Source organism: Haemaphysalis longicornis, unplaced genomic scaffold (genome assembly GCF_048455015.1).
Source record: "Haemaphysalis longicornis isolate Haplotype H1 unplaced genomic scaffold, Haemaphysalis longicornis Haplotype H1 scaffold_8, whole genome shotgun sequence".
In the NCBI taxonomy this organism is placed as follows: domain Eukaryota; kingdom Metazoa; phylum Arthropoda; class Arachnida; order Ixodida; family Ixodidae; genus Haemaphysalis; species Haemaphysalis longicornis.
Window position 1 is genome coordinate 192,504,491 of NW_027526445.1, and position 19,945 is coordinate 192,524,435.

The 19,945-nt window shown below is 40.1% G+C and overlaps 1 long non-coding RNA gene across 1 annotated transcript in view; it reads right to left on the reverse strand.

The window, feature by feature from the left end:
* The window catches only part of LOC144149859 (uncharacterized), a 108,490-nt gene that overhangs the window by 24,731 nt on the left and 63,814 nt on the right, over positions 1–19,945 (reverse strand). Inside the window, exon 2 of the long non-coding RNA XR_013318377.1 lies at positions 1–19,945. This exon is cut by the window's left edge and continues 24,731 nt beyond it; it is cut by the window's right edge and continues 9,417 nt beyond it. This is a non-coding gene — a long non-coding RNA (uncharacterized LOC144149859).

Genomic DNA, 19,945 nt, shown 5'->3' on the forward strand with positions numbered 1-19,945 from the left:
TGGACAGCTTCAGGCAAACGCCTCTACCTTGGGTAATTCTGTTTTGCGACACAACCTCAACCAAACCATTTCAAATCTGATTTTATAATTACACCATATGCACCTCATCATGCCTCCACGACTCATCTGGGTCATACATCAGCCTAAAGATATGATACCGTTTTCATCCAACGCTCATTCGTGAATTAACTTTCTCTTTTATAGTCCCTTGTAATTCATCAGGATTTCATTTGTTTTCAACCACCATACCGCAATTCGCACATTGGACAGCTTCAGGCAAACGCCTCTACCTTGGGTAATTCTGTTTTGCGACACAACCTCAACCCAACCATTTCAAATCTGATTTTATAATTACACCATATGCACCTCATCATGCCTCCACGACTCATCTGGGTCATACCTCAGCCGAAATATGTTTGATACCGTTTTAATTCAACGCTCATTCGTGAACCAACTTTCTCTTTTATAGTACCTTGTAATTCATCAGGATTTCATTTGTTTTCAACCACCATACCGCAATTCGCACATTGGACAGCTTCAGGCAAACGCCGCTACCATGGGTATTTCCATTTTGCGACCCAACCTCAACCAAACCATTTCGGATCAGGTTTTATAATTACACCATTTGCGCCTCATCGTGCCTCAACGACTCATCTGGGTCATACCTCAGACGAAAGATGTTTGATACCGTTTTCCATCAACGCTCATTCGTGAACCAACTTTCTCTTTTTTAGTACCTTGTATTGTAATTCATCAGGATCTCATTTGTTCTCAACCACCACAACGCAATTCGCACATTGCACAGCTTCAGGCAAACGCCTCGACCTTGGGTAATTCTGTTTTGCGACATAACCTCAACCCAAGCATTTCACATCTGATTTTATAATTACACCATATGCGCCTCATAATGCCTTCACGACTCATCTGGGTCATACCTCAGCCTAAAGATGATTGATACCGTTTTCATCCAACACTCATTCGTGAACCAACTTTCTCTTTTATAGAACCTTGTATTGTAATTCATCAGGATCTCATTTGTTTTCAACCACCATACCGCAATTCGCAAATTTCACAGCTTCAGGCAAACGCCTCTACCTTGGGTAATTCTGTTTTGCGAAACAACCATATATTTACACCATATGCGCCTTATCATTCCTCCAAGACTCATCTGGGTCATACATCAGCAAAAAGAGGTTTGATACCGTTTTCATTTAACGCTCATTCGTGAACACACTTTCTCTTTTATAGTATCCTGTATTGTAACTCATCAGAATCAAATTTTTTTTCTACCACCATAACGCAATTCGCAAATTTCACAGCTTCAGGCAAGTGCCTCTACCTGTGGTAATTCTGTTTTACGACACACCTCAACCCAACCATATCACATCTGATTTTATAATTACACCATATGCGCCTCATGATGCCTTCACGACTCATCTGGATCGTGCCTCAACCGAACGATATTTGATACCGCTTTCATTCAAAGTCTCAATTTCGAACTAACTTTCGATTTATCAGCATCTAATTTGTTTTCTAACCAATATAACAACACAATTCTCACATTGCATAACTTCAGGCAAATGCAACTACCTTGAAAAATTCCGTTTCGCAACACAACACACAAAATTATTTTCACATCTCACTTTATATTTGCACCATATGCATCTCATTATCCCTCAGACTTATCAAGATCATACCTCAACCGAAAGATATTTGATACCGTATTCACTTAATACTCATTTGGGAAACAACGTTCGATTCATCAGCAACTTTTTTTTTTCAACCACCATAAGCACGCAATTCTCACATCGCATAGCTTCAGGCAAACGCCCCTACCTAACAAAATTTTGTTTCGCAACACAAAAGCAGCCGAACCATTTTCACGAACTTTCTATTTGCACCATATGAATATAGTTATGCCTCACCGACTTATCCGGATCATACCTAACCCGAAAGATATTTGATACCGTTTTCATTTTATACCCTTTTCCGAAGCAACTTTCGATTCATCAGCATCTCTGCTTTCCAACGACCATATACAGACAATTCTCACATAGCTTCAGGCAGACGCCGCTACCTCGGAAATTTTTTTTGCAACACTTGAGAAAAACGATTTTCACATTGCTATTTTCACCATATGCATTCATTATGCCTCACCGACTAATCTGCAGCCTACCTCATCAATCAGCTATATGATATCTCTTTATATTACTCATTTGTGAACCAAGGTTAGATTCATCGGCATATTTTTTTCAACCACCATAACCACACAATTCTCACATCGCATAGCTTCAGGAAAACGCCTCTACCTTGAAAAATTCCGTTCCACAATAGAACATCAGCCGAGCCTTTTTCACGTCTGACTTTGTATTTATTTGCACCATATGCATCTTATTACGCCTCACCGACTTATCCGTATCATACCTCAACCGAAAGATATTTGATATCGTTTTCACTCAATGCTCCTTTGTGCACAAACTTTCTCGTTTATAGTAATGTTGCATTTTAATTCATCATCATCTCATTTGTTTCAACCACAATATCGCAATTCGCACATTCCACAGCTTCAGGAAAACGCCTCTACCTTGGGTATTTCCGTTTTGCGACACAACCTCAACCCAACCATTTCACATCTGATTTTATAATTACACCATATGCGCCTCATCATGCCTCCACGACTCATCTGGGTCATACATCAGCCAAAAGATATGATACCGTTTTTATCCAACGCCCATTCGTGAACCAACTTTCTCTTTTATAGTATCTTGTATTGTAATTCATCAGAATCTCATTTGTTTTCTACCACCATAACACAATTCGCAAATTTCACAGCTTCAGGCAAACGCCTCTACCTTGGGTAATTCTGTTTTGCGACACAACCTCAACCCAACCATTTCAAATCTGATTTTATAATTACACTATATGCGCCTCATCATGCCTCCACGACTCATCTGGGTCATACCTCAGCCGAAAGATGTTTTATACCGTTTTCATTTAACGCTCATTCGTGAACCAACTTTCTCTTTTATAGTACCTTGTATTGTAATTCATCAGGATCTCATTTGTTTTCAACCACGACAACGCAATTTGCACATTTCACAGCTTCAGGCAAACGCCTCTACCTGTGGTAATTCTGCTTTACGACACACCTCAACCCAACCATTTCACATCTGATTTTATACTTGCACCATATGCGCCTCATCATGCCTCCACGACTCATCTGGGTCATACCTCAGCCGAAATATGTTTGATACCGTTTTAATTCAACGCTCATTCGTGAACCAACTTTCTCTTTTATAGTACCTTGTAATTCATCAGGATTTCATTTGTTTTCAACCACCATACCGCAATTCGCACATTGGACAGCTTCAGGCAAACGCCTCTACCTTGGGTAATTCTGTTTTGCGACACAACCTCAACCCAACCATTTCAAATCTGATTTTATAATTACACCATATGCACCTCATCATGCCTCCACGACTCATCTGGGTCATACCTCAGTCGAAATATCTTTGATACCGTTTTCATTCAACGCTCATTCGTGAACCAACTTTCTCTTTTATAGTACCTTGTAATTCATCAGGATTTCATTTGTTTTCAACCACCATACCGCAATTCGCACATTGGACAGCTTCAGGCAAACGCCTCTACCTTGGGTAATTCTGTTTTGCGACACAACCTCAACCCAACCATTGCAAATCTGATTTTATAATTACACCATATGCACCTCATCATGCCTCCAGACTCATCTGGGTCATACCTCAGCCGAAATATGTTTGATACCGTTTTAATTCAACGCTCATTCGTGAACCAACTTTCTCTTTTATAGTACCTTGTAATTCATCAGGATTTCATTTGTTTTCAACCACCATACCGCAATTCGCACATTGGACAGCTTCAGGCAAACGCCTCTACCTTGGGCAATTCTGTTTTGCGACACAACCTCAACCCAACCATTTCAAATCTGATTTTATAATTACACCATATGCACCTCATCATGCCTCCAGACTCATCTGGGTCATACCTCAGCCGAAATATGTTTGATACCGTTTTCATTCAACGCTCATTCGTGAACCAACTTTCTCTTTTATAGTACCTTGCAATTCATCAGGATTTCATTTGTTTTCAACCACCATACCGCAATTCGCACATTTCACAGCTTCAGGCAAACGCCTCTACCTTGGGTAATTCTGTTTTGCGACACAACCTCAACCCAAGCATTTCACATCTGATTTTATCATTACACCATATGCACCTCATCATGCCTCCACGACTCATCTGGGTCATACCTCAGCCGAAATATGTTTGATACCGTTTTCATTTAACGCGCCTTCGTGAACCAACTTTCTCCTTTATAGTACCTTGTAATTCATCAGGATTTCATTTGTTTTCAACCACCATACCGCAATTCGCACATTGGACAACTTTAGGCAAACGCCTCTACCTTGGGTAATTCTGTTTTGCGACACAACCTCAACCCAACCATTTCAAATCTGATTTTATAATTACACCATATGCACCTCATCATGCCTCCAGACTCATCTGGGTCATACCTCAGCCGAAATATGTTTGATACCGTTTTAATTCAACGCTCATTCGTGAACCAACTTTCTCTTTTATAGTACCTTATAATTCATCAGGATTTCATTTGTTTTCAACCACCATACCACAATTCGCACATTGGACAGCTTCAGGCAAACGCCTCTACCTTGGGTAATTCTGTTTTGCGACACAACCTCAACCCAACCATTTCAAATCTGATTTTATAATTACACCATATGCACCTCATCATGCCTCCAGACTCATCTGGGTCATACCTCAGCCGAAATATGTTTGATACCGTTTTCATTCAACGCTCATTCGTGAACCAACTTTCTCTTTTATAGTACCTTGTAATTCATCAGGATTTCATTTGTTTTCAACCACCAGACCGCAATTCGCACATTGGACAGCTTCAGGCAAACGCCTCTACCTTGGGTAATTCTGTTTTGCGACACAACCATATATTTACACCATATGCGCCTTATCATTCCTCCACGACTCATCTGGGTCATACATCAGCCGAAAGATGTTTGATACCGTTTTCATCCAACGCTCATTCGTGAACCAACTTTCTCTTTTATAGTATCTTGTATTGTAACTCATCAGAATCAAATTTCTTTTCTACCACCATACCGCAATTCGCACATTGCACAGCTTCAGGCAAACGCCTCGACCTTGGGTAATTCTGTTTTGCGACACAACCTCAACCCAAGCATTTCACATCTGATTTTATAATTACACCATATGCGCCTCATAATGCCTTCACGACTCATCTGGGTCATACCTCAGCCTAAAGATGATTGATACCGTTTTCATCCAACACTCATTCGTGAACCAACTTTCTCTTTTATAGAACCTTGTATTGTAATTCATCAGGATCTCATTTGTTTTCAACCACCATACCGCAATTCGCAAATTTCACAGCTTCAGGCAAACGCCTCTACCTTGGGTAATTCTGTTTTGCGAAACAACCATATATTTACACCATATGCGCCTTATCATTCCTCCAAGACTCATCTGGGTCATACATCAGCCAAAAGATGTTTGATACCGTTTTCATTAAACGCTCATTCGTGAACCAACTTTCTCTTTTATAGTATCTTGTATTGTAACTCATCAGAATCAAATTTCTTTTCTACCACCATACCGCAATTCGCACATTGCACAGCTTCAGGCAAACGCCTCGACCTTGGGTAATTCTGTTTTGCGACACAACCTCAACCCAAGCATTTCACATCTGATTTTATAATTACACCATATGCGCCTCATAATGCCTTCACGACTCATCTGGGTCATACCTCAGCCTAAAGATGATTGATACCGTTTTCATCCAACACTCATTCGTGAACCAACTTTCTCTTTTATAGAACCTTGTATTGTAATTCATCAGGATCTCATTTGTTTTCAACCACCATACCGCAATTCGCAAATTTCACAGCTTCAGGCAAACGCCTCTACCTTGGGTAATTCTGTTTTGCGAAACAACCATATATTTACACCATATGCGCCTTATCATTCCTCCAAGACTCATCTGGGTCATACATCAGCCAAAAGATGTTTGATACCGTTTTCATTAAACGCTCATTCGTGAACCAACTTTCTCTTTTATAGTATCTTGTATTGTAACTCATCAGAATCAAATTTCTTTTCTACCACCATACCGCAATTCGCACATTGCACAGCTTCAGGCAAACGCCTCGACCTTGGGTAATTCTGTTTTGCGACACAACCTCAACCCAAGCATTTCACATCTGATTTTATAATTACACCATATGCGCCTCATAATGCCTTCACGACTCATCTGGGTCATACCTCAGCCTAAAGATGATTGATACCGTTTTCATCCAACACTCATTCGTGAACCAACTTTCCCTTTTATAGAACCTTGTATTGTAATTCATCAGGATCTCATTTGTTTTCAACCACCATACCGCAATTCGCAAATTTCACAGCTTCAGGCAAACGCCTCTACCTTGGGTAATTCTGTTTTGCGAAACAACCATATATTTACACCATATGCGCCTTATCATTCCTCCAAGACTCATCTGGGTCATACCTCAGCCTAAAGATGATTGATACCGTTTTCATCCAACACTCATTCGTGAACACACTTTCTCTTTTATAGTATCCTGTATTGTAACTCATCAGAATCAAATTTTTTTTCTACCACCATAACGCAATTCGCAAATTTCACAGCTTCAGGCAAGTGCCTCTACCTGTGGTAATTCTGTTTTACGACACACCTCAACCCAACCATATCACATCTGATTTTATAATTACACCATATGCGCCTCATGATGCCTTCACGACTCATCTGGATCGTGCCTCAACCGAACGATATTTGATACCGCTTTCATTCAAAGTCTCAATTTCGAACTAACTTTCGATTTATCAGCATCTAATTTGTTTTCTAACCAATATAACAACACAATTCTCACATTGCATAACTTCAGGCAAATGCAACTACCTTGAAAAATTCCGTTTCGCAACACAACACACAAAATTATTTTCACATCTCACTTTATATTTGCACCATATGCATCTCATTATCCCTCAGACTTATCAAGATCATACCTCAACCGAAAGATATTTGATACCGTATTCACTTAATAGTCATTTGGGAACCAACGTTCGATTCATCAGCAACTTTTTTTTTTTCAACCACCATAAGCACGCAATTCTCACATCGCATAGCTTCAGGCAAACGCCCCTACCTAACAAAATTTTGTTTCGCAACACAAAAGCAGCCGAACCATTTTCACGAACTTTCTATTTGCACCATATGAATATAGTTATGCCTCACCGACTTATCCGGATCATACCTAACCCGAAAGATATTTGATACCGTTTTCATTTTATACCCTTTTCCGAAGCAACTTTCGATTCATCAGCATCTCTGCTTTCCAACGACCATATACAGACAATTCTCACATAGCTTCAGGCAGACGCCGCTACCTCGGAAATTTTTTTTGCAACACTTGAGAAAAACGATTTTCACATTGCTATTTTCACCATATGCATTCATTATGCCTCACCGACTAATCTGCAGCCTACCTCATCAATCAGCTATATGATATCTCTTTATATTACTCATTTGTGAACCAAGGTTAGATTCATCGGCATATTTTTTTCAACCACCATAACCACACAATTCTCACATCGCATAGCTTCAGGAAAACGCCTCTACCTTGAAAAATTCCGTTCCACAATAGAACATCAGCCGAGCCTTTTTCACGTCTGACTTTGTATTTATTTGCACCATATGCATCTTATTACGCCTCACCGACTTATCCGTATCATACCTCAACCGAAAGATATTTGATATCGTTTTCACTCAATGCTCCTTTGTGCACAAACTTTCTCGTTTATAGTAATGTTGCATTTTAATTCATCATCATCTCATTTGTTTCAACCACAATATCGCAATTCGCACATTCCACAGCTTCAGGAAAACGCCTCTACCTTGGGTATTTCCGTTTTGCGACACAACCTCAACCCAACCATTTCACATCTGATTTTATAATTACACCATATGCGCCTCATCATGCCTCCACGACTCATCTGGGTCATACATCAGCCTAAAGATATGATACCGTTTTCATCCAACGCCCATTCGTGAACCAACTTTCTCTTTTATAGCATCTTGTATTGTAATTCATCAGAATCTCATTTGTTTTCTACCACCATAACGCAATTCGAAAATTTCACAGCTTCAGGCAAACGCCTCTACCTGTGGTAATTCTGCTTTACGACACACCTCAACCCAACCATTTCACATCTGATTTTATACTTGCACCATATGCGCCTCATCATGCCTCCACGACTCATCTGGGTCATACCTCAGCCGAAATATGTTTGATACCGTTTTAATTCAACGCTCATTCGTGAACCAACTTTCTCTTTTATAGTACCTTGTAATTCATCAGGATTTCATTTGTTTTCAACCACCATACCGCAATTCGCACATTGGACAGCTTCAGGCAAACGCCTCTACCTTGGGTAATTCTGTTTTGCGACACAACCTCAACCCAACCATTTCAAATCTGATTTTATAATTACACCATATGCACCTCATCATGCCTCCACGACTCATCTGGGTCATACCTCAGCCGAAATATGTTTGATACCGTTTTCATTCAACGCTCATTCGTGAACCAACTTTCTCTTTTATAGTACCTTGTAATTCATCAGGATTTCATTTGTTTTCAACCACCATACCGCAATTCGCACATTGGACAGCTTCAGGCAAACGCCTCTACCTTGGGTAATTCTGTTTTGCGACACAACCTCAACCCAACCATTTCAAATCTGATTTTATAATTACACCATATGCACCTCATCATGCCTCCAGACTCATCTGGGTCATACCTCAGCCGAAATATGTTTGATACCGTTTTAATTCAACGCTCATTCGTGAACCAACTTTCTCTTTTATAGTACCTTGTAATTCATCAGGATTTCATTTGTTTTCAACCACCATACCGCAATTCGCACATTGGACAGCTTCAGGCAAACGCCTCTACCTTGGGCAATTCTGTTTTGCGACACAACCTCAACCCAACCATTTCAAATCTGATTTTATAATTACACCATATGCACCTCATCATGCCTCCACGACTCATCTGGGTCATACCTCAGCCGAAATATGTTTGATACCGTTTTCATTCAACGCTCATTCGTGAACCAACTTTCTCTTTTATAGTACCTTGTAATTCATCAGGATTTCATTTGTTTTCAACCACCATACCGCAATTCGCACATTTCACAGCTTCAGGCAAACGCCTCTACCTTGGGTAATTCTGTTTTGCGACACAACCTCAACCCAAGCATTTCACATCTGATTTTATAATTACACCATATGCACCTCATCATGCCTCCAGACTCATCTGGGTCATACCTCAGCCGAAATATGTTTGATACCGTTTTCATTTAACGCGCCTTCGTGAACCAACTTTCTCTTTTATAGTACCTTGTAATTCATCAGGATTTCATTTGTTTTCAACCACCATACCGCAATTCGCACATTGGACAGCTTTAGGAAAACGCCTCTACCTTGGGTAATTCTGTTTTGCGACACAACCTCAACCCAACCATTTCAAATCTGATTTTATAATTACACCATATGCACCTCATCATGCCTCCAGACTCATCTGGGTCATACCTCAGCCGAAATATGTTTGATACCGTTTTAATTCAACGCTCATTCGTGAACCAACTTTGTCTTTTATAGTACCTTATAATTCATCAGGATTTCATTTGTTTTCAACCACCATACCGCAATTCGCACATTGGACAGCTTCAGGCAAACGCCTCTACCTTGGGTAATTCTGTTTTGCGACACAACCTCAACCCAACCATTTCAAATCTGATTTTATAATTACACCATATGCACCTCATCATGCCTCCAGACTCATCTGGGTCATACCTCAGCCGAAATATGTTTGATAGCGTTTTCATTCAACGCTCATTCGTGAACCAACTTTCTCTTTTATAGTACCTTGTAATTCATCAGGATTTCATTTGTTTTCAACCACTATACCGCAATTCGCACATTGGACAGCTTCAGGCAAACGCCTCTACCTTGGGTAATTCTGTTTTGCGACACAACGTCAACCCAACCATTTCATATCTGATTTTATAATTACACCATATGCACCTCATCATGCCTCCACGACTCATCTGGGTCATACCTCAGCCGAAATATGTTTGATACCGTTTTCATTCAACGCTCATTCGTGAACCAACTTTCTCTTTTATAGTACCTTGTAATTCATCAGGATTTCATTTGTTTTCAACCACCATACCGCAATTCGCACATTTCACAGCTTCAGGCAAACGCCTCTACCTTGGGTAATTCTGTTTTGCGACACAACCTCAACCCAACCATTTCAAATCTGATTTTATAATTACACCATATGCACCTCATCATGCCTCCAGACTCATCTGGGTCATACCTCAGCCGAAATATGTTTGATACCGTTTTAATTCAACGCTCATTCGTGAACCAACTTTCTCTTTTATAGTACCTTGTAATTCATCAGGATTTCATTTGTTTTCAACCACCATACCGCAATTCGCACATTGGACAGCTTCAGGCAAACGCCTCTACCTTGGGTAATTCTGTTTTGCGACACAACCTCAACCCAACCATTTCAAATCTGATTTTATAATTACACCATATGCACCTCATCATGCCTCCACGACTCATCTGGGTCATACCTCAGCCGAAATATGTTTGATACCGTTTTCATTCAACGCTCATTCGTGAACCAACTTTCTCTTTTATAGTACCTTGTAATTCATCAGGATTTCATTTGTTTTCAACCACCATACCGCAATTCGCACATTGGACAGCTTCAGGCAAACGCCTCTACCTTGGGTAATTCTGTTTTGCGACCCAACCTCAACCCAACAATTTCAAATCTGATTTTATAATTACACTATATGCGCCTCATCATGCCTCCACGACTCATCTGGGTCATACCTCAGCCGAAAGATGTTTTATACCGTTTTCATTTAACGCTCATTCGTGAACCAACTTTCTCTTTTATAGTACCTTGTAATTCATCAGGATCTCATTTGTTTTCAACCACCATACCACAATTCGCACATTTCACAGCTTCAGGCAAACGCCTCTACCTTGGGTATTTCCGTTTTGCGACACAACCTCAACCCAACCATTTCACATCTGATTTTATAATTACACCATATGCGCCTCATCATGCCTCCACGACTCATCTGGGTCATACATCAGCCTAAAGATATGATACCGTTTTCATCCAACGCCCATTCGTGAACCAACTTTCTCTTTTATAGTATCTTGTATTGTAATTCATCAGAATCTCATTTGTTTTCTACCACCATACCGCAATTCGCACATTGGACAGCTTCAGGCAAACGCCGCTACCATGGGTATTTCCATTTTGCGACCCAACCTCAACCAAACCATTTCGGATCAGGTTTTATAATTACACCATTTGCGCCTCATCGTGCCTCAACGACTCATCTGGGTCATACCTCAGACGAAAGATGTTTGATACCGTTTTCCATCAACGCTCATTCGTGAACCAACTTTCTCTTTTTTAGTACCTTGTATTGTAATTCATCAGGATCTCATTTGTTCTCAACCACCACAACGCAATTCGCACATTTCACAGCTTCAGGCAAACGCCTCTACCTTGGGTAATTCTGTTTTGCGACACAACCATATATTTACACCATATGCGCCTTATCATTCCTCCACGACTCATCTGGGTCATACATCAGCCGAAAGATGTTTGATACCGTTTTCATCCAACGCTCATTCGTGAACCAACTTTCTCTTTTATAGTATCTTGTATTGTAACTCATCAGAATCAAATTTCTTTTCTACCACCATACCGCAATTCGCACATTGCACAGCTTCAGGCAAACGCCTCGACCTTGGGTAATTCTGTTTTGCGACATAACCTCAACCCAAGCATTTCACATCTGATTTTATAATTACACCATATGCGCCTCATAATGCCTTCACGACTCATCTGGGTCATACCTCAGCCTAAAGATGATTGATACCGTTTTCATCCAACACTCATTCGTGAACCAACTTTCTCTTTTATAGAACCTTGTATTGTAATTCATCAGGATCTCATTTGTTTTCAACCACCATACCGCAATTCGCAAATTTCACAGCTTCAGGCAAACGCCTCTACCTTGGGTAATTCTGTTTTGCGAAACAACCATATATTTACACCATATGCGCCTTATCATTCCTCCAAGACTCATCTGGGTCATACATCAGCCAAAAGAGGTTTGATACCGTTTTCATTTAACGCTCATTCGTGAACACACTTTCTCTTTTATAGTATCCTGTATTGTAACTCATCAGAATCAAATTTTTTTTCTACCACCATAACGCAATTCGCAAATTTCACAGCTTCAGGCAAGTGCCTCTACCTGTGGTAATTCTGTTTTACGACACACCTCAACCCAACCATATCACATCTGATTTTATAATTACACCATATGCGCCTCATGATGCCTTCACGACTCATCTGGATCGTGCCTCAACCGAACGATATTTGATACCGCTTTCATTCAAAGTCTCAATTTCGAACTAACTTTCGATTTATCAGCATCTAATTTGTTTTCTAACCAATATATCGCTTTCATTCAAAGTCTCAATTTCGAACTAACTTTCGATTTATCAGCATCTAATTTGTTTTCTAACCAATATAACAACACAATTCTCACATTGCATAACTTCAGGCAAATGCAACTACCTTGAAAAATTCCGTTTCGCAACACAACACACAAAATTATTTTCACATCTCACTTTATATTTGCACCATATGCATCTCATTATCCCTCAGACTTATCAAGATCATACCTCAACCGAAAGATATTTGATACCGTATTCACTTAATACTCATTTGGGAACCAACGTTCGATTCATCAGCAGCTTTTTTTTTTAACCACCATAAGCACGCAATTCTCACATCGCATAGCTTCAGGCAAACGCCCCTACCTAACAAAATTTTGTTTCGCAACACAAAAGCAGCCGAACCATTTTCACGAACTTTCTATTTGCACCATATGAATATAGTTATGCCTCACCGACTTATCCGGATCATACCTAACCCGAAAGATATTTGATACCGTTTTCATTTTATACTCTTTTCCGACGCAACTTTCGATTCATCAGCATCTCTGCTTTCCAACGACCATATACAGACAATTCTCACATAGCTTCAGGCAGACGCCGCTACCTCGGAAATTTTTTTTGCAACACTTGAGAAAAACGATTTTCACATTGCTATTTTCACCATATGCATTCATTATGCCTCACCGACTAATCTGCAGCCTACCTCATCAATCAGCTATATGATATCTCTTTATATTACTCATTTGTGAACCAAGGTTAGATTCATCGGCATATTTTTTTCAACCACCATAACCACACAATTCTCACATCGCATAGCTTCAGGAAAACGCCTCTACCTTGAAAAATTCCGTTCCACAATAGAACATCAGCCGAGCCTTTTTCACGTCTGACTTTGTATTTATTTGCACCATATGCATCTTATTACGCCTCACCGACTTATCCGTATCATACCTCAACCGAAAGATATTTGATATCGTTTTCACTCAATGCTCCTTTGTGCACAAACTTTCTCGTTTATAGTAATGTTGCATTTTAATTCATCATCATCTCATTTGTTTCAACCACAATATCGCAATTCGCACATTCCACAGCTTCAGGAAAACGCCTCTACCTTGGGTATTTCCGTTTTGCGACACAACCTCAACCCAACCATTTCACATCTGATTTTATAATTACACCATATGCGCCTCATCATGCCTCCACGACTCATCTGGGTCATACATCAGCCTAAAGATATGATACCGTTTTTATCCAACGCCCATTCGTGAACCAACTTTCTCTTTTATAGTATCTTGTATTGTAATTCATCAGAATCTCATTTGTTTTCTACCACCATAACGCAATTCGCAAATTTCACAGCTTCAGGCAAACGCCTCTACCTTGGGTAATTCTGTTTTGCGACACAACCTCAACCCAACCATTTCAAATCTGATTTTATAATTACACTATATGCGCCTCATCATGCCTCCACGACTCATCTGGGTCATACCTCAGCCGAAAGATGTTTTATACCGTTTTCATTTAACGCTCGTTCGTGAACCAACTTTCTCTTTTATAGTACCTTGTATTGTAATTCATCAGGATCTCATTTGTTTTCAACCACCACAACGCAATTTGCACATTTCACAGCTTCAGGCAAACGCCTCTACAGGTGGTAATTCTGCTTTACGACACACCTCAACCCAACCATTTCACATCTGATTTTATACTTGCACCATATGCGCCTCATCATGCCTCCACGACTCATCTGGGTCATACCTCAGCCGAAATATGTTTGATACCGTTTTAATTCAACGCTCATTCGTGAACCAACTTTCTCTTTTATAGTACCTTGTAATTCATCAGGATTTCATTTGTTTTTAACCACCATTCCGCAATTCGCACATTGGACAGCTTCAGGCAAACGCCTCTACCTTGGGTAATTCTGTTTTGCGACACAACCTCAACCCAACCATTTCAAATCTGATTTTATAATTACACCATATGCACCTCATCATGCCTCCGCGACTCATCTGGGTCATACCTCAGCCGAAATATGTTTGATACCGTTTTCATTCAACGCTCATTCGTGAACCAACTTTCTCTTTTATAGTACCTTGTAATTCATCAGGATTTCATTTGTTTTAAACCACCATACCGCAATTCGCACATTGGACAGCTTCAGGCAAACGCCTCTACCTTGGGTAATTCTGTTTTGCGACACAACCTCAACCCAACCATTTCAAATCTGATTTTATAATTACACCATATGCACCTCATCATGCCTCCGCGACTCATCTGGGTCATACCTCAGCCGAAATATCTTTGATACCGTTTTCATTCAACGCTCATTCGTGAACCAACTTTCTCTTTTATAGTACCTTGTAATTCATCAGGATTTCATTTGTTTTCAACCACCATACCGCAATTCGCACATTGGACAGCTTCAGGCAAACGCCTCTACCTTGGGTAATTCTGTTTTGCGACACAACCTCAACCCAACCATTGCAAATCTGATTTTATAATTACACCATATGCACCTCATCATGCCTCCAGACTCATCTGGGTCATACCTCAGCCGAAATATGTTTGATACCGTTTTAATTCAACGCTCATTCGTGAACCAACTTTCTCTTTTATAGTACCTTGTAATTCATCAGGATTTCATTTGTTTTCAACCACCATACCGCAATTCGCACATTGGACAGCTTCAGGCAAACGCCTCTACCTTGGGTAATTCTGTTTTGCGACACAACCTCAACCCAACCATTTCAAATCTGATTTTATAATTACACCATATGCACCTCATCATGCCTCCAGACTCATCTGGGTCATACCTCAGCCGAAATATGTTTGATACCGTTTTCATTCAACGCTCATTCGTGAACCAACTTTCTCTTTTATAGTACCTTGTAACTCATCAGGATTTCATTTGTTTTCAACCACCAGACCGCAATTCGCACATTGGACAGCTTCAGGCAAACGCCTCTACCTTGGGTAATTCTGTTTTGCGACACAACCATATATTTACACCATATGCGCCTTATCATTCCTCCACGACTCATCTGGGTCATACATCAGCCGAAAGATGTTTGATACCGTTTTCATCCAACGCTCATTCGTGAACCAACTTTCTCTTTTATAGTATCTTGTATTGTAACTCATCAGAATCAAATTTCTTTTCTACCACCATACCGCAATTCGCACATTGCACAGCTTCAGGCAAACGCCTCGACCTTGGGTAATTCTGTTTTGCGACACAACCTCAACCCAAGCATTTCACATCTGATTTTATAATTACACCATATGCGCCTCATAATGCCTTCACGACTCATCTGGGTCATACCTCAGCCTAAAGATGATTGATACCGTTTTCATCCAACACTCATTCGTGAACCACCTTTCTCTTTTATAGAACCTTGTATTGTAATTCATCAGGATCTCATTTGTTTTCAACCACCATACCGCAATTCGCAAATTTCACAGCTTCAGGCAAACGCCTCTACCTTGGGTAATTCTGTTTTGCGAAACAACCATATATTTACACCATATGCGCCTTATCATTCCTCCAAGACTCATCTGGGTCATACATCAGCCAAAAGATGTTTGATACCGTTTTCATTTAACGCTCATTCGTGAACACACTTTCTCTTTTATAGTATCCTGTATTGTAACTCATCAGAATCAAATTTTTTTTCTACCACCATAACGCAATTCGCAAATTTCACAGCTTCAGGCAAGTGCCTCTACCTGTGGTAATTCTGTTTTACGACACACCTCAACCCAACCATATCACATCTGATTTTATAATTACACCATATGCGCCTCATGATGCCTTCACGACTCATCTGGATCGTGCCTCAACCGAACGATATTTGATACCGCTTTCATTCAAAGTCTCAATTTCGAACTAACTTTCGATTTATCAGCATCTAATTTGTTTTCTAACAAATATAACAACACAATTCTCACATTGCATAACTTCAGGCAAATGCAACTACCTTGAAAAATTCCGTTTCGCAACACAACACACAAAATTATTTTCACATCTCACTTTATATTTGCACCATATGCATCTCATTATCCCTCAGACTTATCAAGATCATACCTCAACCGAAAGATATTTGATACCGTATTCACTTAATAGTCATTTGGGAACCAACGTTCGATTCATCAGCAACTTTTTTTTTTCAACCACCATAAGCACGCAATTCTCACATCGCATAGCTTCAGGCAAACGCCCCTAATTAACAAAATTTTGTTTCGCAACACAAAAGCAGCCGAACCATTTTCACGAACTTTCTATTTGCACCATATGAATATAGTTATGCCTCACCGACTTATCCGGATCATACCTAACCCGAAAGATATTTGATACCGTTTTCATTTTATACCCTTTTCCGAAGCAACTTTCGATTCATCAGCATCTCTGCTTTCCAACGACCATATACAGACAATTCTCACATAGCTTCAGGCAGACGCCGCTACCTCGGAAATTTTTTTTGCAACACTTGAGAAAAACGATTTTCACATTGCTATTTTCACCATATGCATTCATTATGCCTCACCGACTAATCTGCAGCCTACCTCATCAATCAGCTATATGATATCTCTTTATATTACTCATTTGTGAACCAAGGTTAGATTCATCGGCATATTTTTTTCAACCACCATAACCACACAATTCTCACATCGCATAGCTTCAGGAAAACGCCTCTACCTTGAAAAATTCCGTTCCACAATAGAACATCAGCCGAGCCTTTTTCACGTCTGACTTTGTATTTATTTGCACCATATGCATCTTATTACGCCTCACCGACTTATCCGTATCATACCTCAACCGAAAGATATTTGATATCGTTTTCACTCAATGCTCCTTTGTGCACAAACTTTCTCGTTTATAGTAATGTTGCATTTTAATTCATCATCATCTCATTTGTTTCAACCACAATATCGCAATTCGCACAATCCACAGCTTCAGGAAAACGCCTCTACCTTGGGTATTTCCGTTTTGCGACACAACCTCAACCCAACCATTTCACATCTGATTTTATAATTACACCATATGCGCCTCATCATGCCTCCACGACTCATCTGGGTCATACATCAGCCTAAAGATATGATACCGTTTTCATCCAACGCCCATTCGTGAACCAACTTTCTCTTTTATAGTATCTTGTATTGTAATTCATCAGAATCTCATTTGTTTTCTACCACCATAACGCAATTCGCAAATTTCACAGCTTCAGGCAAACGCCTCTACCTTGGGTAATTCTGTTTTGCGACACAACCTCAACCCAACCATTTCAAATCTGATTTTATAATTACACTACATGCGCCTCATCATGCCTCCACGACTCATCTGGGTCATACCTCAGCCGAAAGATGTTTTATACCGTTTTCATTTAACGCTCATTCGTGAACCAACTTTCTCTTTTATAGTACCTTGTATTGTAATTCATCAGGATCTCATTTGTTTTCAACCACCACAACGCAATTTGCACATTTCACAGCTTCAGGCAAACGCCTCTACCTTGGGTAATTCTGTTTTGCGACACAACCTCAACCCAACCATTTCAAATCTGATTTTATAATTACACCATATGCACCTCATCATGCCTCCAGACTCATCTGGGTCATACCTCAGCCGAAATATGTTTGATACCGTTTTAATTCAACGCTCATTCGTGAACCAACTTTGTCTTTTATAGTACCTTATAATTCATCAGGATTTCATTTGTTTTCAACCACCATACCGCAATTCGCACATTGGACAGCTTCAGGCAAACGCCTCTACCTTGGGTAATTCTGTTTTGCGACACAACCTCAACCCAACCATTTCAAATCTGATTTTATAATTACACCATATGCACCTCATCATGCCTCCAGACTCATCTGGGTCATACCTCAGCCGAAATATGTTTGATACCGTTTTCATTCAACGCTCATTCGTGAACCAACTTTCTCTTTTATAGTACCTTGTAATTCATCAGGATTTCATTTGTTTTCAACCACTATACCGCAATTCGCACATTGGACAGCTTCAGGCAAACGCCTCTACCTTGGGTAATTCTGTTTTGCGACACAACGTCAACCCAACCATTTCATATCTGATGTTATAATTACACCATATGCACCTCATCATGCCTCCACGACTCATCTGGGTCATACCTCAGCCGAAATATGTTTGATACCGTTTTCATTCAACGCTCATTCGTGAACCAACTTTCTCTTTTATAGTACCTTGTAATTCATCAGGATTTCATTTGTTTTCAACCACCATACCGCAATTCGCACATTTCACAGCTTCAGGCAAACGCCTCTACCTTGGGTAATTCTGTTTTGCGACACAACGTCAACCCAACCATTTCATATCTGATTTTATAATTACACCATATGCACCTCATCATGCCTCCACGACTCATCTGGGTCATACCTCAGCCGAAATATGTTTGATACCGTTTTCATTCAACGCTCATTCGTGAACCAACTTTCTCTTTTATAGTACCTTGTAATTCATCAGGATTTCATTTGTTTTCAACCACCATACCGCAATTCGCACATTTCACAGCTTCAGGCAAACGCCTCTACCTTGGGTAATTCTGTTTTGCGACACAACCTCAACCCAACCATTTCAAATCTGATTTTATAATTACACCATATGCACCTCATCATGCCTCCAGACTCATCTGGGTCATACCTCAGCCGAAATATGTTTGATACCGTTTTAATTCAACGCTCATTCGTGAACCAACTTTGTCTTTTATAGTACCTTATAATTCATCAGGATTTCATTTGTTTTCAACCACCATACCGCAATTCGCACATTGGACAGCTTCAGGCAAACGCCTCTACCTTGGGTAATTCTGTTTTGCGACACAACCTCAACCCAACCATTTCAAATCTGATTTTATAATTACACCATATGCACCTCATCATGCCTCCAGACTCATCTGGGTCATACCTCAGCCGAAATATGTTTGATAGCGTTTTCATTCAACGCTCATTCGTGAACCAACTTTCTCTTTTATAGTACCTTGTAATTCATCAGGATTTCATTTGTTTTCAACCACTATACCGCAATTCGCACATTGGACAGCTTCAGGCAAACGCCTCTACCTTGGGTAATTCTGTTTTGCGACACAACGTCAACCCAACCATTTCATATCTGATTTTATAATTACACCATATGCACCTCATCATGCCTCCACGACTCATCTGGGTCATACCTCAGCCGAAATATGTTTGATACCGTTTTCATTCAACGCTCATTCGTGAACC